This window comes from Sorex fumeus, unplaced genomic scaffold (assembly GCF_029834395.1).
Source record: "Sorex fumeus unplaced genomic scaffold, SorFum_2.1 ptg000038l, whole genome shotgun sequence".
Classification (NCBI taxonomy): Eukaryota; Metazoa; Chordata; class Mammalia; order Eulipotyphla; family Soricidae; genus Sorex; species Sorex fumeus.
Window position 1 is genome coordinate 12,536,614 of NW_026606095.1, and position 9,452 is coordinate 12,546,065.

Sequence of the window (9,452 nt, forward strand, 5' to 3'; positions counted from 1 at the left end):
TGATTTCTAAGCGCAGAGCCAGGAGAAACTCCTGAGCATAGCCAGGTGTGGCTCAAAAATGAAAACAAAACCCCACCAACATATGCTCACATTGTTTTGGAGACCCATTGATGGTGAGCTGGAGTGATAGCACAGCGGTAGGGCGTTTGCCTTGCACGCAGCCAACATGGCCGACCCGAGTTCGATTCCTCCGCCCCTCTCGGAGACTCCAGCAAGGTACCAAGAGTATCTCGCCCGCACGGCAGAGCCTGGCAAGCTACCCGTGATGTGTTCAATATGCCAAACACAGTAACAACAAAATCTCCAGTGGAGATGTTACTGGGCCCACTCGAGCAAATCGATGAACAACGGGAGGACAGTGACAGTGATGGTGTAAGTGATTGTTTTAGGTTTGTCTTCTCTTTCATATTCAATGAGAGACTGCACAATTTATTCTGTCATTGAATAATTCCTTCAAATTTTAACTAAGGAATAGGGCTTCTGTTAGCATTTTGGTGAACATCCATACTCGTTCCTTTGAGTATGTCCATGGAATGGAACTGCTTGGCCTTGGAAGACAAGAGGGCAGAATTTTAAAAATTAGAAAAATTTAAAAACTGAAATTCCATGTTTTTATGAGAGGAAGCTTATCTAGGTGGTAGCCTCAAAAGAATCATGCGAGCTACTTGAAAGGTATTTCCTGCAGCTCAGAGCAGAAAGGGGAGTAGTTAGGGAAATTTGAAGTATGCAGGGAGCTCCTGAGTAGTTGCTGGATAGATGGTCTGGAGATGCACAGATGGACAGTGCACCTTAGAGCTAAAGATGCTCGCATCTGACAGCCAACAAGAAAAGTGATGCCTCAGTCCTCAAACCTCAAGGATCTGAGATTCACCATAACCAGAATGAACAAACTGTTCAGTAATCAACAAACTGTTGATTACTACTAAAAAAACTAGCTGGGCATTACCTTGTTACCAACAGTATGAAATTCAGATGGATAATCCAGCTTCCCGGCGTTGAATTACTGACCTACAGAACTGTAAGCTACTAACATTTTTATTTATTTATTTTTTTGTTTTGTTTTATTAGTGAAACACCATGAGGTACAGTTGTAGACTTACAAGTTGTGCTTGGGTTTCAGTTATACAGTGATCGAGTACCCATCCCACCACCAGTGCCCATTCTCCACCCCCACCAATCCCAGAATCCCTCCCCCCATCCCCCATCCCTCCCTGCCTCTGTGGCAGGGCACTCCCTTTTGTTCTATCTCTCCTTTTGGTCTGCAGAAGAGACATTGGGTGGCAATCATGTTTGGTCGATAGACTACTTTCAGCATGCATCTCCCATCCTGGGCGGATCTTCCCAGCACCCGTTATTTGGTGCTCCCTTCTCCATCTGAGCTGCCTTTACCCCTCTAGTGTGCGGCTGGCCTCTAAGTCATGGAGTGAACAACCTGGTATTCATCACAGCTGTTCTTGGGTGTTAGTCTCTTATTTTGTTACTTTATGTTACCCAGATGAATGCAGTCTTTCTATGCCTGTCCCTCTCTTTCTGACTCATTTTGCTTGCTGCTAACATTTTTTTTATTTGCTTTTTGGGTCACACCCAGCGACGCTTAGGGGTTATTCCTGGCTCTGCACTCAGGAATTACTCCTGGCGGTGCTTGGGGGACCATATGGGATGGTGGGAATTGAACCCTGGTTGACCGCGTGCAAGGCAAACGCCCTACCCGCTGTGCTATTGCTCCGGCCCCGCTACTAACATTTTAAAATCCAGTTAGTTTGTGTTCATTTTTTACACAGCAATAGAAATTGATACAGTTTGTTTTATTTTATTTTTTATTTAATTAACTTTTTTTTATTGAATCACTGCGAGATGCAGTTCCAAACTCAGTCATACAATGATCAAGCACTCATCCTTCCACCAGTGCACATTTTCCACCACTAATGTTCCCAGTATCCCTCCTGCCACCCCACCCCATCCCACCCCCTGCCTCTGCAGCAGGCACCTTTCTTTTTACTCTTTCTACTTTGGGGCATTATGGTTTGCAATACAGATACTAAGAGGCCATCATGTGTGGTCTTTAGTCTACTTTCAGCATGCATCTCCCTTCCCTTCTGTTAGCATTGATTTTGTTAGCACCAGGTATGGCCTCAAAACCAAAAAAATGCATCTTCAGATGAGCGATTTCACCAACCATCATTTACTTAGTGGTGCTTTCTCCATCCCAACTCCCTTTTCCCTCAGCACATGACACAGGCTTCCAAACAGTGGCGCAGTCCTCCTGGCTCTTATCTCTACTGTCCTTAGGTGTTAGTCTCGTATTATGTAATTTTATATTCCACAAATGAGTGCAGTCATTCTATGTCTGTCCCTCTCTTTCTGACAAATTTCACTTAGCATGGCACTCACCAGGTCCATCCACTTAAAAAGCAAATTTCATGACTTCATCTTTTCTAACAGCTGCATAGTATTCCATTGTGTAAATGTACCAAAGTTTCTTTAACCAGTCATCTGTTCTCGGGCCCTCGTGTATTCATTTTAGTAGGTTTTATCAACAGTTTTTCAAAATACTAATTTTTATTTTCACTAGCATCCTATAAGCATTTCAGTTCTTTAAAGTCAATATATTGCTTTTACTGAAGCTCCAGAATTTAAAACATCTGTTGAAACTGCTAATTAAACATCTAAGGATTAACCTTAAAATTAAGTGAAATGTGGCATTAAATTTTTTTTGTAAAATTAAAAAGTAAATTATAACATCCACTTAACTACAAAAATGTGCATATACTTTCTGAAACCATGGCAAGTCTAAAGGATTATCACGAATGTCTGCAAAGATTTAGTTGCAAAAATGCACATGGTATTTTTGTTTATCAGAAAGAAAATCTGGGCGAAAAGTCAATACTCAGCTCTAATGGAGCAATTCTACAACAATGAAATATGACAAAATATGATGTATGCACCACTATAAATGATGGAAACCAGTTTTTCGCCAAGGATATTCTGTGGAACATTAATTTTCCAAGCATTCTGCTGTAGAAAGATCCTGTGATTATTAAGTAAGTCTGGGGTGTCGGGTTTCTCTGCTAGAGAAAGCCCTTTGCAGTTCTTTGCTTTAATCAAATAGGCATTGTTAACACCTGAGGGGCTGACCCAGCATAGATTGGCACAGACCTATTTGATTATGGTTGCTCTGCTTTATTTTGCAAATTAGACTTTCAGAAACGACAGAAACATATTCATGATACCTTTGGTGTTTAAAAAAAAAGTTATGATACAGTTCCACTATAAAGCACGTAGGAAGAAGACTGGAAGGATTTAAAGGACACTACCCCTAAGTGTTTGCTGTGATTATCTTGATGGATCATTTCTTTTGTGTCAAGGCTGCACTTGGCAGTGGCCCAGGGCCCAGAACTACACTCAATGGTGCTGGCAGTGGGGAATGGGGTCCCTGTGGTACTCAGGATGTAAACAGTCTCATAAATGCAAGATATGAGTTTGACTCAGGCTACACCTCCAGCCCTGCTGGACAATTTGAAAATTATGTTTCTTGGAGCAGGGTGATTCCAGAGCCAGGAGTTGAGTTGAGCACAACCAGGTATGACCTCAAAACCAAAAAAAGAAAAAAAATTGTTTCTTATCTGTATTTTTACAACATTAAGTTGACTCTGTCTCTGTCTTCTCTCTGTCTCTCTCTGTCTCTCTCTCTCTGTCTCTCTCCAGTGTAAAAAAGCAAGAAAGGAAGTACCAGAACTTGATTTAAATATCACTTAGAAACACGAAAGCCTTAACTCTCATATGGGATGTTGACTTTCTACTGGGTTTGACCTAGTTATTGATCCTCTTTGAAACTGTTCTGTCACAGACAAGCCAATCTGGGTGTCAGAGCCTGAAAGTGGTTTACTTTGGGGTGACCTTTGGGGCTCCCCGCTTGCAGAATGTTCAAGTTCCTCCATCCAGGTGCTGATTCAGCTACCTGTCTGGCCCTGACTTTGAATTCCTGGGTTTTATTTTCTGAGTGCAACTCCTGCTTCTCCATCTTCTTGTCTGCTGAGTCCAGGTCAAGACACCGCAGGGAAGGTTTCCTAGCTGGGCTCCCAAGAGGTGTGTTTTATTATCAATATTATTTGAAATTATTCCTTGGGGCTGGAGTGATAGCACAGTGGGTAGGGCGTTTGCCTTGCATGCGACCAACCCGGGTTCGATTCCCAGCATCCCATATGGTCCCCCGAGCACCGCCAGGAGTAATAACTGAGTGCGTGAACCAGGAATAACCCCTGTGCATTGCCGGGTGTGACCCAAAAAGCAAAATAATAACAATAATAACAATGAAATTATTCCTTAAATATGTAAATGCCACTCCCCCTCTCCCCACCACCCTTATTGCTGTTTTCCATATTGTTGAGTTGTTGGCAAATGGTGCTGGGCTGTGGTGCTTGCCAGGGGTCACCTCTCAGGTTGTGGTGTTCACACACACCTACTATGGGGCAGTCAGAAAGTGCAATACAGGGACTGCAAAGCTGCTGGCATCATGCTCAGTGTGAGCTCGAGGGAGTATGAGGGACGCCAGGATATGAAATTGTGACTGTACGCTTGCAAAGCACTGTGCTTACTCTGCCTTCATGCAGAGATGTGCATGTTCAATGACTTTTCCTGCATTTCTGATTTGCAGTCTAAGTGTCTAATCTTAGTATCTTTGAGAATGATAAGCATGTGGCTAGGATTTTTTTTTTATAGGAAGCAAATTCACCTTTGTTTTGTTTTTGTTTTTGTTTTAGAGCTACTCCCTAGCTTTGCTTAGGATCACTCCAGAAGTGTTCTGGGGACCATGTGGTGCTCACTGGGATCTCCCACCTGCAAGGCACACCCTTAGTCCTCTGAGCTAACGCTCCAGTCCTCAAATTCACTTTTTTTTTTTTTTTTTTTTTGCTTTTTGGGTCACACCCAGCCGATGCTCAGGGGTTACTCCTGGCTCTGCACTCAGGAATCACTCCTGAAGGTGCTTGGGGGACCATATGTGATGCTGGGAATTGAACCCGGGTCGGCCGCGTGCAAGGCAAATGCCCTACCCGCTGTGCTATTGCTCCAGCCCCTCAAATTCACTTTTTAAAAGGCTATCATCACCTACATTTCTGTGCTGGTCATGCTGGTCTTAGGTCATTGGTGTCGGGCGACCTGAAAAATAACTTGACTATTACCAATTATGGATATGCCAGTTGGCTTTTTCCAGGGTATTTCTCTAAATGAGTCACCTTTATGTGTGTTTTGGTTATATTTATTTTTATTATCAAGGCTTAATTTTTTTCTCTTCAGAGTCCTACAAAGGAATGTCCCAGTCTTTAAACATTTACTTGTAAAGTGTCCCCTTTACATTTTTTTTAATTTTTAAATTTTATTTTCATAAGGTTGTTCACAATTGATGACTTTCACTCTTTCAACACAAATCCCACCACCCTTACACCTTCTCACCACCATTATTTCAAATTTTCTTACACCATTCAAGCCTGCCTGCCAGCTTGAATATCGTGAATATTATGAATATCATGAGAGTTGCATGGCCATGTGCTCCTAGAATTCTAAAATTGTAAATGATTAGGGTCCAGAGATATCTCTGTAGGGAGCTAATCCATTTTTTAAAAAAATTTTTATTAGTGAAACACCATGAGGTACAGTTGTGGACTTTTGAGATTCACTTGTGAGTCTCTGGATCTAGGCTGTTGATGCACTTACATATTGCCCAGAAGCAGTTCGTGGGCGTGACAGCTAGGACCCCGAAGGGGCAGGGAGAGGGGGAAGGAGAGGCCTCACCAGGACTGTTCTCTGAGCACAGAACCGGGAGTAAGCCCTGAGCACCACAGGGTTTGGGCTTCCTCATTCTTCACCCAAAATAAAGTATCTTCCAATTTTAGTATCTGAGATTTTTAGTAAGTATTCTCAAAGACATTTCAGACTGAGACTGCCTCAAGTTTACTTTTAAAACTGGAATTTGATTTTCCTGGCATCTTTGAACCCCTACTACTGAAATTAATGCAACTTCCTGATGATTGATTCCCTCTTGTCTTCCTACTAGGCTTCTGTAACTTTTCTTGATGTAGCATGCTCCTTACACACCCTTACAGGGCTCCCCAATCCTATCTCAGCTCTTCAGATGGGCTCCACCAGTGTTGGGGAAAGGAAGTGTTTCTTCTGCTAGGCTTGCTCAGTAAGACATACAAGAAGCATGCAGAAATCTCACACCACAGAGACTGGCACACATCAAAAAACAAGAACAACCAGTGCTGGCGCAGATGTGCGGAGGAAGGCACTCTCTTTCATGTTGGTGGGAATGCCAACTAGTCGAGCCTTTTTGGAAAACAACATGGGCATTCCTTCAAAAACTAGAAATTGAGCTTCCATATGACCACCGGCAATACCACTTCTGGGAATATATCCCAAGAGTGCAAGTAAGCACAGTAGAAATGACATCTGTATCTATATGTCCATTGCAGCAGTATTCACAATAGCCAGAATCTGGAAAAAACCCGAGTGCCTAAGAACAGACGAGTAGTTAAAGAAACTTTGGTACATCTACATAATGGAATACTATGCAGCTGTTAGGAAAGATGAAGTCATGAAATTTGCTTATAAGTGTATAGTCATGGAGAGTATCATGCTAAGTGAAATGAGTCGGAAAGAGAGGGACAGACATAGAAGGACTGCACTCATTTGTGGAATTTGAAATATCATAATAAGACTACCACCCAAGGACAGTAGAGACAAGGGCCAGGAATATTGCTCCACGGTTGGACGCCTGTCTTATGAGCTGGAGGAGAAGGCAGCTGGGATAGAGAAGGGATCCCTAAGTCCGTGATGGTTGGAGGGATCGCTCAGGATGGGAGATGTGTGCTGAAAGTAGATAAAGGACCAAACATGATGGCCTCTTAGTATCTCTATTGCAAACCATAATGCAATAAGTAGAGAGCGAGTAAGAGGGAAATTGTCTGCCATAGAGCTAGGGGGAGGGGTGGGACGAGGTGGGGTGAAGGATATTGGGGACATTGGTGGTGGAGAATGTGCGCTGGTGGAGGGATGGGTGTTCGATCATTGTATGACTGAAACTCAAACATGAAAGCTTTGTAAGTGTAGCTCATGGTGATTTAATTAAAAAAAAGAGAGAGAGAGAGAGAGAAAAAAGAAAAAAAAGCATGCAGAGAAAGGAAGGCTTCAGAGCAAGCCCCAGTGAGCCCCTGCAAGCCAGGAAGGTTGCTGACACCAACCAACCAGTGCTGGCAGACCTCTGTGCTTTCCAGCTCACTGTGCAGGGGGTTTCCTGTGGGGTTCAGCAACTTTGAATCTGGTTTTTTTTTGTTGTTTGTTTAGGGGCCACATCCAGTTTTTCTCAGAGTTTCTTGACTCTGTGCTCAGGAGTAACTCCTGGGGGAGAGCTCTGGGATTGAACACAGGTTGGTTTCGGCAAGGCAAGCACCATACCCGCTCTATTAGTTCTCTGGTCTCTTGGTTGTTTTGTTTGGGGGGGCTGTATCAGCAGTGTTCAGTGCTTAACTCCTGGTTCTGCACTCAGGAATCACTCCTGGAGGGGTTCTGGAGACCACATGGGATGCTGGGGACGGAACCTGGGTTGGTCACGTGCAAGGCAAGTTTCGTACCTGTTGTCTTATCTCTCTGACCCCAGTTGGCTTCTAAAGCTTTCAACCTAGTGTCCTGCCACAAAGTTGGTCGAATTTCTGTTACCAAGAGGGTTCCCCCCAAGAGTATGTTAAACAAAAGATTTTTCAAATGACTGACTTCATATTATTTTACGTTGCCATGTTGCGCTTATCTATTGTGATAACGCAGACAGCCTTGCAGGATTTTATTGACCAGTAATCCTTTGGGGGATTATTTTCCCAGCAGAAGTTGGAAGAGCTAGTCAGGTAGTAATTTTAATGAACCAAAGATAGCTCACCCACAGGACTTGTTTGTTCCTTTCAGTTCGAAAGAGTTGAGTAATTTTAAATGGGTTATACCTATTTACTACTTAAGCAATACCTTCATTGTTTAAAAATTTTAATCACTGACTCTTATAAATTGCCCAAGCATATAAAACAATGTTTTCTACAATTAATTCACAGATAGATGACATCTGGTGTGAGTCCTATGTTTATTCCAGAGAGTGCTGATAGTTTTTTTTTTAAATGTGTGTGTGTGTGTGTGTATGTATGTGTGTGTGTGTGTATGTGTGTGTGTTTTAAAGAAAATCAAGGGCTAGAGTGATAGTATAGTCGGTAGGTTGCTTGCCTTGCCTTGCACATATCTGACCTGGATTTGATCCTCAGCATCCCAGATGGTCCCCTAAGGACCACCAGGAATGATCCCTGAGCAAGGAGCCAGGAGTAAGCCCTGAACTTGGTGAGACCCAGAAGTAAAATAACAAAAACAAAAAAATCCACCAGTCCCTCTGTCTTCCCTAAGTAACTTAAACCTTTATCTAACAGTTAATTTTCCACTGCCAACTTGTCAGCACTTTCTGTGTTTTCTTTGAGTGTTTCTCTCACATCGAGTCAGCTTTAATAGGTTTTCTCCAAAATAAAAATCCAGAATCAAAAAGCATGATCACTTTTCATGACTTCTTCCTGAAAAGCTCAAAAAGCACTTTATGAAAATCAGATGGTAAAAGGGATATGAATAAATGCCTCCACTAGATTCACTCTCACATAATCATCTATGAAGCAGAGGCTTGGAAGTAAACCTACAAGATGGCCTAAGAGTTTATATTGAAGAATGAAATAGAACACGTGTGTGATATGGGACACTCCCCAGACATACTTTGTTAGTAGCAGTTTTCATTCAATAACTTTTTTTTGGGGGGGTGGGTGCACACCTGGCAGTGCTCAGGTCTTTCTTCTGGCTCTGCATGTAGGGATCACTCCTGGGGTTCAAGAGACCATATGCGATGCCAGGAATTGAACCTTGGCCAGCCGTGTGCAAGGCAGATGCCTTAATCTCTGCACTATCTCTCTTGCCCCTCGTATCTATGTTGCTACGCGGGTTCCGGGGCCGAGATCTCCAAGCCTACTTGGAGTCGAGCATCCTCCACTCAGATCATCCAAATTCCAGTAGGCGGGGGTCACACCCACCACCTGGCCCCCTGGCGCCGTGTAATCCCATCAGCGGCCAAGACTCAGAGACTATAAAATCCAGCTCCCGGAACCACGCGGCCGCATTTGCGGCCGTGCGACATCTTATCAAGACATCTTTTTATGACATCTTATTATCTCATTCCTACTTTGGACAAACTTGCAGGCTATCGAATGTAGCCTGCCCACAGGGCAGAGTCTGGCAAACTCCCCTTGGCGTACCCAATATGCCAAATACCAGTAACAATGATGGGTCTCATTCTCCTAAAGAGCCTTGAATATAATCTCAGGGCTAGGATGAAAGAGATGTTACTGGGACCTGCTCGAGGCAATCGACGAATAACAGGATGATGA